Consider the following 15,383-nt stretch of genomic DNA (forward strand, 5'->3'; position numbering starts at 1 on the left):
TGTAGACCAGGTTGGTCAAAAACTAATGCGCTGGGATTACAAGCATTCATTCTTCACCATACGTACTTGCCTAATACTCTTTCTGTTTTGTTTTGAGACAGTGTCTCACTGTGTAGACCAGGCTGGCTTTGAACTAAGATCTGCCTGTCTCCCAATTGCTAGCGCTGGTTTTAGAGACAAGCAGAAGATACATTCTTTGGGTAACCTCGGCCCTGTGTGTGAGACCTGTGAAGCCATTCCTGGGGATCCAGTACAGAACCAGGACAGTCAGGCCGAACCTAAACAGGCTATGTTGTATGGGCCAGCTCTCAGAAGGCTGTGATAAGGTCGCTAGAATGAAACAGCTTTGAAGAGAGAGGCCTGAAAGCACCCATCTGGCCTCGTCCCAGCCAGGAACTGTGCAATTGCCTGTCCTGCCCTGTTGTGTCTAGGGAGCATCCCTGTCCCCACCAAGGCGCCTGGCTCGCCTCGCCAATGAGCACGTGATGGTATTCCTGACACCACAAAGACAAAAGACACTTCCATTGCAGGGCCTCATAAAGAAACCAGAGACTACAGTTTCTCTAGGACAAGACTGGACGGAGAGGCCAAGCAGTGGTTTGAATTACCAGGTCTTTGTCGGAGGGCTACGGTATCCAGTGTCTGCCAAGTGCCACAGCTGATCGCAGAAGATGAAAGGCCCAAGGTTCTCAGGCTCCTTCCTGGCAGCACAGCTCCTGCTGCGGGCCTCCTAGGAAAGGCCACTGGGGAGTCTTTCCCTCCACAGGGCATAAACTCGGTGGGAGTCTTGGGCAGTGCCGGTCACATACATCTAGACTTAGGCTAGCTGGTTTCTTAGAAACCAGCACAGAGCTTGGCACAAAATGGTTTTTCAGATGTATGAGAGCCTCTCAGAGTTACCAAGAGATAACTGGAGGAGAAAATGGAGATTTGGGTGCTAGGGAAAGTTAAGCATGCCTGGGTCCCTGGGATCAATCCCTGACACTCCCAGACTATTTAACAAATCGTTTGATGAAAATAAGCAGCTGGGGCAAAAGTTGGGTGATTTTTATATATTTTTCTGTCATTTGGGTATTGATTCCCAGGAAGGTATTACATAATAATTTCCTCCCTATAGTGAATTGGACACAGCACTATATCACTCCGCAGCTGTAGTCTTTGAAAGTCTATTCTCTGGGTGCGTGGTTCACTTAGTAGTGTGCTTGCTGAGCATGTGCGAGGCCTGGGGTTTGATTCCCAACACCCCCATAAACTGTGCACGTGTCTGTAATCCCAGTGCTCAGGAGGTGGAGGCAGAAGAATCAAAAGTTCAAAATCACCCTCTGCACTTAGTGAGTTCAAGGCTAGCCTGGTCTACATAATGTTGGATCAGCCAAGGCTATACAGCAAGAACCTAAATCAAAAAATAATTTTTTAACACTTTATTTTATGTATGAGTATTCTATCTGCCTGTGCCCCTGCCCACCAGAACAGGGCATCAGTTCCTACTATAGATGGTTGTGAGCCACCATGTGGTTGCTGGGAATTGAACCCAGGCCCTCTAAGGAGGAACTAGATAACTGCTTCTATCCACTGAGCCATCTCTCTGGCCCCCCAAAAAAGAATGTTTTAAGTGAATAATACAGTAATTAATTGGCGCCAGTCAGGCAAAGGCAGCTGACCCCATTTTCAGTGTAATGAATCTAACCTGAGAGCAGGTTTTTCTGCTTTTTAAACTATCCAAGGTGATTCTTAAGCTTAGGGTAAGTGGAGAAACTTCTGTATAGGGCCTCAGTGATAACACATTGCCAGGAAGGAGCCACCAGTATTTATCAGAAAAGACTGGATCAGTGCCACACTTTTTAAATCAACCCTACTTTCCCTGGAAACCTCCACCCCAGAGCCAGGATAGCTACAGAATTACAGGGTATAAGCTGGGAATGATGCGTGTCTGTCTGCTTTATTAATAATTGTCAGTCGAGATCTAAAAGAACTGACTCCACAGGGTCACTTGGGTGTCAAAACCCTGTTTGGCCATAAGTGATGATACACACATGGAACTCTAGCACGCAGGAGGATCAGAAATTTGGGGTCAAGTCTGAGTTACATAATGAGTTTTAGAGCAACTTGAATACACACAGGTAGCCTGCTTTGAAAGTGGCAGTACACCAAGACTGGAGAGATGGCTCAGTGGTTTAAGAGCCCTGGCTTTCCTTCCAGAGGACTCAAGTTCAATTCCCAGCACCCACATGGTAGCTCACAACTGTAACATCAGTTCCAGGTGACCTTTGTACCAGTGCACATAAACTAAAATTAGTTTGTTTTTAAAAAGAGAGAAAGAACAGTAAATCGTTCCCTACAGAGGAAGGCAACAAAACTGAAGAGACTCTCCCAGTGGCAAGCTGAGAAGCAGAGCTGTGGCTCCCACATGCACCCCAGGACAGTCCTGAAGAACTCAGTCCCGCCCCTCATCGCCACAGACAAGTTGTGATATACACCTGTTTCCCAGGCTACAGCCTCTAGGCAAAGTGAAAGCCTGTGAGTCAGGCAGGGCATTTGGGAAAACATGGGTGTTTTGATGTTATTTTGGGAAATGATTAGCCTTAGTGAGTCTCCACTGCTGTCAAGTGTCCACAGAAAAGATGTGTGAGGACCAGCCTTCTCAGGGGGTTTAAAGCAGATTTGGGGGTGGGGGGAGAGGGCTGCAGCAATGTCAGCACTTGAGTACTTGCTGCTCTTGCAGTGGACCAGCCTTCAGTTCCCAGAACCCATGTTACATGGCTGTCCTCGTCCTCCTTCAGGAAATCCAGTGACCTCTTCTGGCCCCTATAGGCGGGAGTGCCCCTACACGGCGCATTTACGTATATGCAGGCAAACAGGCTGTGCTGGCTAGTTTTATGTCAACTTGACACAAGCTAAAGTCATCAGAGAAGAGAGACCCTCACTTGAGAAAATGTCTCCAAAGGTATGGCTGTAAGGCATTTTCTTAATTAGTGATCAGTGGGGGAAGGTCCCGCCCGCTGTGGGCAGTGTCACCCCTGGGATCTGTAAGAAAGCAAGCCATAAGAACAAGCCAGTAAGCAGCACCCCTCCATGGCTTCTTCATCGGCTCCTGTCTCTGGGTTGCCTGCCCTCGCTGCTTTTGATAATGAACTGTTATGCGGAAGGGTGAGCGAAATAAACCCTTCCCTCCCCGAGTTGCCTTTGGTCATGGTATTTCCTCACAGCAATAATAACCCTAACTAAGACGTACTCATACATACAAAAATATTTAGAACAAAACAACAAATACACCAGGACTTTGGAGTTAGGAATGCAGCTTAATTGCTAGAGTGCTTGTCATCAGGCACAAAGCCCTGGGTGCAATGCCCAGCACTATGCAGACTAGACATGGGAGTGCACACTTTTTGATCCCAGCACTTGAGAGGTGAAGACAGAAGGATCAGAAGTTCAAGGCCACCCTCAACTACATAGCAAAGTTGGAGGCCATCCTGAGATACAGGAGACCCTGTCTCAAATCAGCCAACCAGCCAATATCAGCCAACCAGCCAATAAATCAATCAAATGACACTTAGTACTTGATGTTTCCTTTCTTAGGCATTCACCTGTAGGGCAGACTATAAACTTTTTTTTTTTTTTCAAGACGGTTTCTCTGTGTAGCCTTGGCCGTCCTAGACTTGCTTCTCGGACCAGGCTGGCCTGGAACTCACAGAGATCTGCCTGCCTCTGCTTCCCTGAGTGCTGGGATCACAGGCATGGGCCACGGCACCCAGCTCAGACTGTAGACTCTTAAATATGTGTTCTAGGCCACAGGATAGCATCTAAGCTGAGTGGCTGTATACCAGTTTCCTCGGAGATAGAACATTTTCTCTCAGAGGGAAGCTCCTAATGGCTCCACAGTGTTCTAAAGGGAGGTGAAAAATTCCATCCTGCAGGGAAGGGCCTTAACACTCAGGAAGTAAACAACTCAAGTACCTGAGACTGGCCAGGTCCCCAAGGAAGTAAGGAACACAGAGAGACATTATCAGAGAAGTCCCAGCTGCCTGGAAGAGGCAAAGCCCAGGGAACTGACTCTTTAACCTGTTGAGCGGCCTGCAAGCTGTGCAGCAGGCTGCAGGTTTCTGGTTTCCCTGAGCTATCACCCATGCTGGGGTGGGCTTTCGGTGACACAGCTGTCTGTGAGGCATTGCTGCTCTTGTAGGTAACCCCTCACCTAAATAAAACCTGCCGCTCCACTAACGAGCTCAGGGGTTGCTTGCTTCGGTCATCTGTTCCCTATCTGCGGATTGGACGGCTGTTCCCATCTCTCCGCACAGCGTCTCACACACACAGCACCAGTAACTCAGGGTGCTCGTTCAGAGACCTGGCTGCAGCCTGCCGCGGTATTGCCTCTCCGTCCAGTTCTCAATAGCCACTCTACAGCTCACCACCTGCCTCTGTTATATAATCCCCAGTGAACTACTTTTTCTCTGAGCCTTGTTCTCCTGTGTCGGAAGAATTGAATTGAAAAGGAGGAGGCCTGATAAGGGCGGTTTGCCAGAAGGCTGGGAGTGGAGGAACTGAGCCCCAAGAGAGAGCGGTTAGGGCCAGTGTGAATCCCTTCCTGACTCTTCAACCCAACAACAGGAACAAATCAAAACCCCCAGATTAGTTTGGGGAGTCTGAAAGTGGGGAGAACCCTTCCTGGGTCCCTCCACCAAGTTTTTCTTGCTAAGAACGACAATCCCAGGATGTAGGAGCCTGAGGCAGGGCATTTACAAGTTTGAGGCCAGCCTGACTATAAAGGGAGACCATATCTCAAATTTACAAGCTCATTGGTAGAATATTAGTGTATTAGTTAATCCTCTGTTGCTATGACAAAATTCCCTGAAAAAAGCAATTTAAGGGAAAAAGGATATTTCTTGGCTCACAGCAGGAGATTAAAGCAGTTGGTCACATTGCATCCACAATCATGAGGAAGCAGAGAACAATGAACACTTCCGTTCAGTTAACTTTCTACATTTTTCTTTAAAAAAAAAAAAAAAAAAAGAACCAGGCCCACCCAGCAGAGGCAGAGACAGGCGGATCTCTGACTTGAAGGCCAGCCTGATCTATACAGAGTGAGTTCCAGGACAGCCAGGGCTACACAGAGAGACCCTGTCTGGCAAAATAAAATTTATTTTAAAATTTGTATATGTGAGAGCATACCCTCAGAGGCCAGAAGAGCTGCCAGAGCTCTTCAAACTGGAGTTACAGGCATTTGTAAGCTACCAGATGTGGGTGCTGGGACCCAATTCAGGTCCTCTGCAAGAGCAGCAAGCACTCTTAACCACTGAGCCAGCTCTTTCCCCCCCCCCCTCGGGAGTCTAAGCCTCAAGCACCAAACAAACAGTGTGGCCTCCTTGAGAGAGGCCCCCCACTCCATTAACCTAATCTGAATAATCCCTCATAGGTGTGTCTAGAGCAGTGCTTTTTGACTTTCCTAATACTGTGACACTTAAATACAGTTTTTTGTTGTGGTGACCCCCAACAGTAAAATTATTTTCATTGCTACTTCCTAACCTAATTTCGCTGCTGTTATTAGGAATTGTAATGTAAATACCTGCTCTGCAGGATATCTGATATGTGACCTCTGTGAAAGGGTCTTTCAGAAACCCCACGGGCTGGAGACACACAGGTTGAGAACCGCTGGTCCAGAGGTTTACCTCCTAGGCGATTCTAGATCCTGTCAAGTCGACCAATCAACACTCACTCTGGGTTCAACTGCAGGGGAGTGGTAGGAAAATAAGAGAGCTGCCATTTTGACATAACCATGTCCGAATAGTTTCAAGTTTCATACAGCTCCAGTGCAAGGAAATCTTGCAGGCCCCTCGAATGCCCACCTGCTTTAAACTTCTCACGTGATACGGGATAGGTGCGTCCCCCTTGCTGTCACTCTTCTCATCTGTAAATCAGACCTCGACAACAGTTTTTGACAAAATTATTTATGTCACTGGAATGGCTAAACTTAAAAGAATGATAGTATCAAGTATTGACAAGAACATAGAACAATTGGCTCCCTCAAACGGTATTGGTGGAAGTACAAGTTGGTGAACTCCACTAACAGGCAGTATCCACTAAAGGTGGATACATGAATCCATTGGTTCCCTAACTCCAGTTCTGAATAGATATCCAGTAGAAATAAGTGTTCATGTCTACCACAGGTTACATTCCAACATTCATAACAACTGCAGTAGGGGCCAAGGATGACACCACTTTCAGACAAACACTTTGTATCAAGAATTAATTCATAAATAAATAAATAAAAGTTAAAAACAAACAAAAAGCCAGGTGCAGTGGCACACACGTGTAATCCCAGCACTCAGGGAGGCAGAGGCAGTTGGATCATTGATCTACAAAGCAAGTTCAGAACAGCCAGGGCTACACAGAGAAACCCTATCTTGAAAAACTAACAAAACAAAAACAGAACTAATTCATTCCACAAAAGCGGTGTTAACCCTGTTCAAAAGTAGTGCCCGGTGACCTAGCAGTAGGTACTGTAAGGGATAAGTGTAAAGGCTCTGCATCCCCTCATCGCCACTTGAGGAGCCTCCAGGATGAGGATCCTCAGTGGTTATTGCAGACTACACCCAAGCCATGACTGTCTTTATCCATAAATCAAAAGCTAGGAATGACGGCGTCCGCTGTGCAAGCATCCTGCAGGATATTCATGGCACAGAATTTTAAACTGAAAGAGAAAAGCAATAGAACATAGATGGACCTCAATGTTGAATGAAAGCAGCTAGATGCAAGATGACCTTACTGTGTGGATCCATTTTAACAAAGATCACAAAGGAAGGTGAGGAAAGCTAGTGATGGCTGCTGAGCAGCTGACAGGTGTTGAGGAAGCTCTGTGAAACGCCAGGTTCTTTCTCTCTTGATCCTGGTGGTGTTTTCACGTACATATAGCAAAGAAGTTTTTGTATGTAGCCAGGCGGTGGTGGCGCACGCCTTTAATCCAAGCATGTGGGAGGCAGAGACAGGTGAATCTCTGTGAGTTTGAAGCCAGCACACTCTACAAAGTGAGTTCCAGGACAGCCAGGGCTGTTACACAGAGAAGCCCTGTCTCGAAAAACAAAAACAAAACAAAACAAAATTACTGTATGTAAATCAAAGAGGGGACTGTGTGTGCTGGTGAGATGGCTCAGTGCCACGGAGACTGTCAACCCGAGTTCAAAACCAGGTATCCACATGATTGATGTAAGGAGAGGCCTGACTCTCAAATATTGGCTTCTCAACTTCACAAGCCTACATGGCATGCACACACAATAAATTTAAAAAAAATAATAATGTTTTAGGGCCTGCAAGATGGCTCTGCAGCCTTCTGACCTCCACAGGCATGGCATGACATACAGGAACACAAAGTCAGACAGACAGACAGACAGACAGACAGACAGACAGACACACACACACACACACACACACACACACACACACGTGGAATTTTGTTTTGTTTGTCTTTTAAGGCAGGGTTTCTATGTGTAGCCCTGGCTGTCCTGGAACTCTCTCTGGCCAGTCTGTCTCAAACTCACAGAGATCCCCCTGTCTTTGCCTCCTAGGAAGCTGTATGTGAGTGAGCTGCCACAGAGGCTCCAAGAGCCCTCAGAAAGGCACGTGCCACCACCACCCAGCTGAGAGAATTTTAAAAAATAGATGTTAAAATTTTTGTTCTGGGGCTGGAGAGATGGTTCCGAGGTTAAGAGCACTGTCTGCTCTTCCAGAGGTCCTGAGTTCAATTCCCAGCAACCACATGGTGGCTCACAACCCCCTCTACTGGAATTTAATGGCCTCTTCTGGGATTCAGGCATATACGCAGATAGAGCACTCATATACATACAATAAATAAAAATTTAAAAAATGTTTACTCTGTGTTTGTTTTAGATTTGTATGTGTGTACCTGCATGTATGCACGTGCACCGTAGGCTTGCAGGCGCCCCTGGAGGCCAGAAGAGAGAGCTGGGTCTCCTGGAACAGAGCCATGGGTGTTTGCGGTCCTAGTAGTGAACTCTCTGATATAGGTGCTGGGAGCAGAGCCCAGCTCCCCCAGAAGAGCACAAGTGCCCTTAAGTGTTGAACCATTCATTCTTCCAAGCCCTAAAAGATTTTTTAGGACACGGCAACATGATAATACATGCTTTCCACCGTGTCAGTGTTCATTTCTGAGGGCCCTTGGGGCCTCTGTGGCAGCTCACTCACAAAGAGTTTCCCCAGCAACTCTGCCAAAGCAGGAGGAGCAATGAGAGGTGTCTGGAGCAGAGGGGAGTTTCTGGAAGGCCCCTGTGTCTGGGTGGGCATCGTGTCCAGAGTCCAGCCTGGGACCTTGACCTTGGACAAAGCTTCAGAACGGCCCCTCAGATAGCTTCCTTGCCTCTCCTCGGACACCATACATAGAGCCTCCTGTGGACATGATCCCTGACCTCAGGATGCTGCTTTGCAAGCCTGAGGCAGGAGCCGTGTCCGCACCTAAGTGACAGAGGAGAGAGTTGGTCGACGCACATTTGTATCCCATGCCACCAGAGGCCCAGGCCGAGGGCCTCCCTCTGAGGCAGGAACTGAGAAGTGGCATCAGACTAGTGTGCCAACGAGCTCCCCTCTACAGCCCTAGGAGAGACTGTAAAACTGCCACTGGTTACGTAAGCGGCGCCAGATGACACGGCAGAAAAGTGAGGGGATGGGAAGGACTTTGAACCTGGGTGTGGCTGTCCCACAAGGGACAAAGCTTATCAGAAGAGACTGTCCTTTACTCTGCTCCACCCTGCCCCACAGTGGAGAATCTGTTGAGGAGACAGATGGGTACCCCAAGTGCTCACAGAAGGCAGAGACGAGGGACTGCAGCTGTGCAGGCTTATCCTAGCTAGTGCTCCCAAACCACCATCACTTGCCGGTCTGCCCAGCAGATGGTGCCAGAGGGCCACCTGTCTGTCCCAGAGTGCCCCCCCCTCACCCACACGCCCTCCATCTTCTTTGCTTCTCCTGTCTAGAACTCAGGGAAGTCCTCTCCAGGAGCCTGGTCTGACTGGGTGTGACCTGGTGTGACCAGCAGCGGTTTCGTACCAGTGTAGCTCCATCCTGTCTTCCAGCTCTGGACCCGTGCAGCAGGGCCAGGAAGGCTTTCCTAGGAGGGAGCTAGGGCAGGTGAGTGATGAGGAGAAAGATGGCGTTAGAGAAGCCTCGCTATTGGACCTCTGTGGAGGAGGAGAGAGGGACAACAAGGTAGTCTGAGATGCGCTTTTCACAGAGCTAGGGATGGAACCAAGGTCATGTACACACGAGGCAGGCACCCTGCCTCCAAGCCCCCAAGATATTTTTTTCAAGTTTTGCTTATGGGAGCACAGGAAGGGGTTGGTGGCTAAGGAGTTTGTTTCCAGGAGCACAGAGAGCTGTGTTTGCTTGCTGGTGGGATAGTCCAGCACAGGCCAAGGTTAGAGCTGCAGCTGCTGGAGACTGGTAGCTGTGATGGCAGGACGGAGAGGGGCGTTGATCGTGCTTTGCCATATTAATGACATGTGGAGGAGCCAGCCCCAACGTTAAGAGCACACCTTGCTCTTGTAGAGGACCCAAGGTCAGTTCCCGGCATTCACATGGGGCAACTCAAAACAATCAGCAACCCCAGTTCCAGGGATCTGACGCCCTCTTCTGGATTCCTTGGGCGTCTGCACTCACATGCGCACATACTTGCATGGGTGCACAAACACACATATTTAACATAGGGGTGGAGAGATGGCAATGTGGTTAAGAGTACTTGCTGCTCTTATAGAGGACCTGAGATCATTTCCAGAACTTATACCAGGTGCCTCCAGGAATCCAGTATTCCCACAAATGATTGCAGCAAAGGTAGGCGCTTTTGAAAGCCAGGTCCCCCCTGAGAATGCTCTGGTAGCAGGCCCTTGGCTGTCCTAAACTGAGCTCGAGACGCAACTGAAGCACACTACACATGTCTGACACAGTGAGAGCTCAGAGCTATGCAGTCTTCACCCTCAGCTGCCATTTCAGGACCAGACACGCAGCATCGCTACTCTTCTGATACTCTGCTTTCAAGCCAACCCTCTTCAGGGATTCTTCCTTCCTCATGCAGCACCGATGTGAGCTGGTTCATCACGCCAGCTGCATCTTCAGGACTGCAGCATCAAGAGGCTGCGAATCACTTACGCTGCATTTCTGACACCACAAATGGTACACAGGCATCTGCAACTCCGGCTGAAAAAGGAAATGTCCCAGTGTTTCTGGGTGGTTTAGGCAAAGAGTCTCATTTTGAAAAACTCATGTATCCCCAGACTGACTTCAAAAGTGCTGGCTTCTGATTTCTAGTGTTCTCCATACTCTGTACTCGCAGGATCTCAGATAAACTTGGAAATTCAAAAGGTCTACAAAGACAATTCTTAAGATTCTGTTTTAAGGAAACCTCTGAGAGGGGCTGGAGAGATGGCTCAGCAGTTAAGAGTACTGTACTCTTAACTGAGTCCTTCCCTAGCTCATTTCCCAGAACCCATGCTATGAACCCATGCCAGGAGGCTCACAACGACCTATAAACTGCACCTTCCCCCCTCCCCCAAAAGGCTGGGTATGGTGGTGCATGACTTTAATTCAGCTATTGGAAGGCAGAAGCAGATCTCTGTGAGTTCAAGACCAGTCTGTACTACATCCAAATTTCCAGAGGTCAGTTATAGTGGTGTGCATCATAATACCAGCTTGTTGGAGGTGGAGGCAGGATTGGGAATTCAAAGCTTACCTCTGCCACAGAGTCTGAGGACAGCTGTGGAGACCATCTTAACGGGGATTCAAAGCAGCTTCCCAGCTTCCAGGGGCTCAGAGCTGAGACTAAGACCAGCTCCTCGCTGAGGCTGGTGGTGGGGAAATGCTACACATGAGAACAGACACCCAGGACTCTGGCTGTCTTATGAAGGGCGAGAAAGTGCACCAGCGCTGAGCCCACAGAGCCCGGGAAGGAAGGAGACACAGTGGGGAGAAACGAGCACGGAAGTAGATGTGGCCAGCAGTAGCAGTCTTCCATTTGGCTAAAGTGGGAGCTGTGAAGTGGAGACAGTCGGTTCTTGGTGTAAAAGCATGGTGCAGTGATGAGAATGGTGAGGTCCATTCAAGCTTTGCTGCAAAGGGATGGAATAGCCACCCTGAAGTCTATGTAGCTTGCTGTTCTTGCAGAGGACCTGAAGTTGGCTCCCATCACCCACATGGTGGCTCAGGAGATGTAACACCCGTTTCTGGCCTCTGTGGTCACTGCACTCCTGTACACAAACACACCCACCCACACATACAGGCCATTTAAAAATCACCTACAGTTGTGGGTAGTGGAAAGCACATGGCCCTACTATGGTGCTCTCAGCCCTTTACCGCCTCGTACATGTGTGCTTCCGAGGGCACCTGAGGGTCACTTGACTCAGGGAACTGCAGTTCCATGAGAACAGGGACACCGTGAGCCAGTCCTGGTCCTGCCACTCGCACCGATGAAATGGTGGCAATAGTGGGGTGTCTATTCCCCAGCTTTACTCTGGCCACCATCCCTGAAGATAGGCAAAGGTTGCCAAGACAAGACCAGCAGGAGTGATGTCACTCTCGCTTGGCCACCACAGCAGGGACAGTGTGAGACACAGAAGATCAGGATGTGTTTATAAAGAGCTCACTGAGGGCAGTATATGAGGGCAGTACTTGAGTCCTGCCTGCAGCATAGGGCCTAGACACTGTGTTCATTTTTCTGAGAACTTCACATATGAATACAATATATCCTCTTTCCCCTGACTGGCTGCTTTCTGCTTTATTTTAAATTTAAATTCACACCACTCTCATTTCACTTTTAAATCCTATTTAATTTTGCTTTCCATTTCTCACCTTCATTGGTAGCTCTCTGGCCATCTTATTTCTGGTCCCACCATTCCTGCTGTGGTAGGTGGGAACCATGGCGGATGGTTTCACTCCATCTGCTTACGCTTGTGGCCATCTTGGTGGTTTTCCCTTCTTCCTGCAACACTCTTTTTGGGTTGGTTAACAGCTCTGCCACTTAGCTATGCCCCCAGCCCTCATTTTATTCTACCCACCACCCACCCATTATGGACAGATCTGTGTGTCCCCAAGTCCCTGCCTCAATAAAGCGGTGGTACTTTAGGAGGTTATGAGACCTGGCTGGCAGAGGTGAGGGGTGGGGCCATTGAGGCTTCTACCTTCTTTGCTTCCTGACCTCTTCTCTCACTGAGGCCATACCTTGACAACTCCCCCTCCTGCTGCCATGAACAGGGAAGGCAGCCCTCACTACTGTCTCTTTCTACCACGGCACACTGTATCCCTGAGACTGAGCCAAAAAAACCAAAACCAAAACCAAAACTCTCCTCCCCTAAGATGCTCCTATCAGGTGTCTGACAGTTACATAAACATACTACTCTATTCGAAGGTCAAGTGCTTTAAAGACTAGAGGACATAAACCCCAAGCCAGGCTGGGGGTAGTGGTGCAAGCCTTTAATCCCAGTGCTCAGGAGGCAGAGGCAGTCAGATGTCTGAGTTCAAGGCCAGCCTGGTGTATAAAGACATAGGACAGTCAGGGCTCTGTGCAACAGAGGAACCATGTCTCAACAAAACAAAACACAGAGAAACATAACAAAACCCAAGCCAATGACTGAGGGATCCGGGTCCTAGGAAGTGGAAAGGAGCTCAAGACCCACCACTGGACAACCACCCTACAGAACAGCAGGGACAAACAAGAAGACTGGATATCTATTGCGCAGAACTTCAGCGCAGGCTGCTTTTGTACCTTCACAGTGTATTGTTCACAAGATCAGGAGTAACCCCATAGTACTCAATGTGGCAAAATACACTCATCACCGAAGGAGCAAAGAGGAGTCTATACACAAAATCCAACTGAAAACATGCTCAAAGCTTCCCAACAATCTAGAAGCACATTGTAAAGAAAAGGTTGCGCCATGAAATGCCTCCTACACGCAGTGACTTAACTATATACCTCAAAGATGTGAGGAGCTCCACAAGGAGACAGTGAAAGACTAGAATAGGATTCCTCTAAAAGTTCTAATCCACTTAATGAAATTGGACAAAAATCAGGATGAGTAATTCCAAAGAGAGGTCTGTCAAAAAAGGGCAGCCTGGTCTACAAAACGAGATCCAGAATAGCCAGGGATACACAGAGAAACCCTGTCTGGAAAAAAACAAACAAAACATAGGCATAATTGTGAAAAAAATATATTGACGTTGATAGAAGATAAAAAATAGCCAACAAGTTAGGATTAAGGGGCTGGCAAAAGAACAGAATAGTTTTAAATAGTTCAGACTATCACTAAACTATTGGCTGTTTCTAGGAACACAGTAAAAGCCACCTGTTACCTCATAAGACACCTTCACAAAATCCAGTTATAGTTAGAAAATATGCAATGGTTACTTATTTTTTAAAGATTTATTTTAGTATGAGTGCCCTATCTATATGTACACCTGCACGGCAGAAGAGGGCATCAAATCCCATTAGAGACAGTTATGCGCCACCATGTGGGTGCTGGGACTTGAACTCAGGACCTCTATAGAGCAGCCAGCACTCTTAACCACTGAGCCATCTCTTCAGCCCCTTTGCTGGGCACAGCAATGCACACCTTTAATCCTAGCACATGGGAGGCAGAAGCAAGCGTATCTCTGTAAGTTCAAGACCAGCCTGGTCCAAACTGAGTTTCAGGACGGAGAGAGCTACACACCAAGACCCTGTCTCGAAGAACAAAAGATTGTTTTACTGTTTTCCTGGGAGTCAGAGATCTACCTATCTGCCTCTACCTTCCAAGTGCTGAGATTATAGATAGGAGCCACCATGCCTGGACAAGCCTAAGTTCTTAACCCTAGACATACTTAGGTCCAGGTGTTCCTCCCAATAATTCAAAGTAAAATCTCTGTGGGCATGAAAATGGAAAACCACAGAAATACCCATTGTTTCCTAGGGAGCTAGGTCATTCTGAAAAACACACACATATAACAAAAAATACAGACACTGCAGTTCCATTCAAAACACCTGGCACAACCAAAAAGTATTTAATACATAACCAGCTGGGGATGAAGAGATGGTTCAGAGGTTAAGAGCACTTGCTGCTCTTCTAGAGGTTGAATTCGGTTTTTAGCACGAAATAACAGCACCTCACAATCCTGACGTTCCGGAGGATCTGACACCCTCTTCTGGCCTCTTTGGGCACCACACAAATAAAATAATCAGCCAAGATGAAAAACCCTTTGAAAGAAGTCAAAACTTCTCCCAATGGCCACTGATGGCTAAATGCTATCAAGAGGTTCTGATGGGCAGGAAACAAACACACCACCACTGTACTGTGCATTTCATTTCAAATAGACAGGATAAATGACTGAGGCGTACTTAGCCCAACAGCCATTAGACAACATCCAAGCCTCAAAATGCTATCCTTTCAAGGACATTGCTTTTAAACTTAAAAACATTATGCATATTTTCCAAGCATTCAAACCCAACAATGAACCTTATACATTGTTTCAAAGCAAACTTTTTTATTAAAAAAATTTTTAAAAAAATGTGTATGTATGTATATATGTGCATGTTAATGCTGATGTCCACGGAGGCCAGAGGCACTGGATCCCCTGGAGCTGGAGTCACAGGCAATTGTGAGGCTTCAGAAAGGTGGAGGTCCTCTTCAAGAGCAGTGTGCTAACCATGGCTCCATTTCTCCAGCTCCTAAATGTTTTTTTAACATCTGTGTGCGAGTGTACACAACACTGTTTGTTGCGTGTGGAGACCAGAGGACAGCTTGCAGGGGTTGGTTCTCTCCTTCCACCATGCAGAACCCATGGACTGAGCTTCAGGCTTCAGGTTTGTGGTCAAGCGCATGCCTTTAGCAGCTGAGCCATCTAACCAGCTCCAAAGGAAGCTTCTGTGCAGAGTACTCATTCTTAATCAGAGATCCACCATCTGCCTCCAAATGCTGGGATCAGGCATGTGCCATCACAGACAACTTGTACAGATGGAACCTGGGGCACAGAACATGCTAGGCAAGTGCTCCACCAGCTAACTACATATCTGTAGCCCTTAACACTTCCCCAAAATGATGTTTTCATTTCACGAATGAGTGCTTTCCCTGCAGTATGGCCCGTGTGTGCCTGCCTGATGCTATGCGGCCTCAAAAGGGCATCAGGCCCTGGAGGTGAAGTTACAGGCAGTTGGGAGCTAAGGGATGAAGCACTGATCACCTCTCTGGACTCGTCCCTAACACTTATTTTTGATAATTCTTTGCTCTTAATTAAGAGGCCTAAAAAATTATGGCAATCCCATTAAGAAATTCTAATTGTAATTAGATGTTTAGATATTATAAAACTCACACATTTTTAATTTTACAATCAGGCCAAAGTATTAACCTTTTCCAGTTTAGATG

This window comes from Meriones unguiculatus, chromosome 11 (genome assembly GCF_030254825.1).
Source record: "Meriones unguiculatus strain TT.TT164.6M chromosome 11, Bangor_MerUng_6.1, whole genome shotgun sequence".
Lineage (NCBI taxonomy): Eukaryota > Metazoa > Chordata > Mammalia > Rodentia > Muridae > Meriones > Meriones unguiculatus.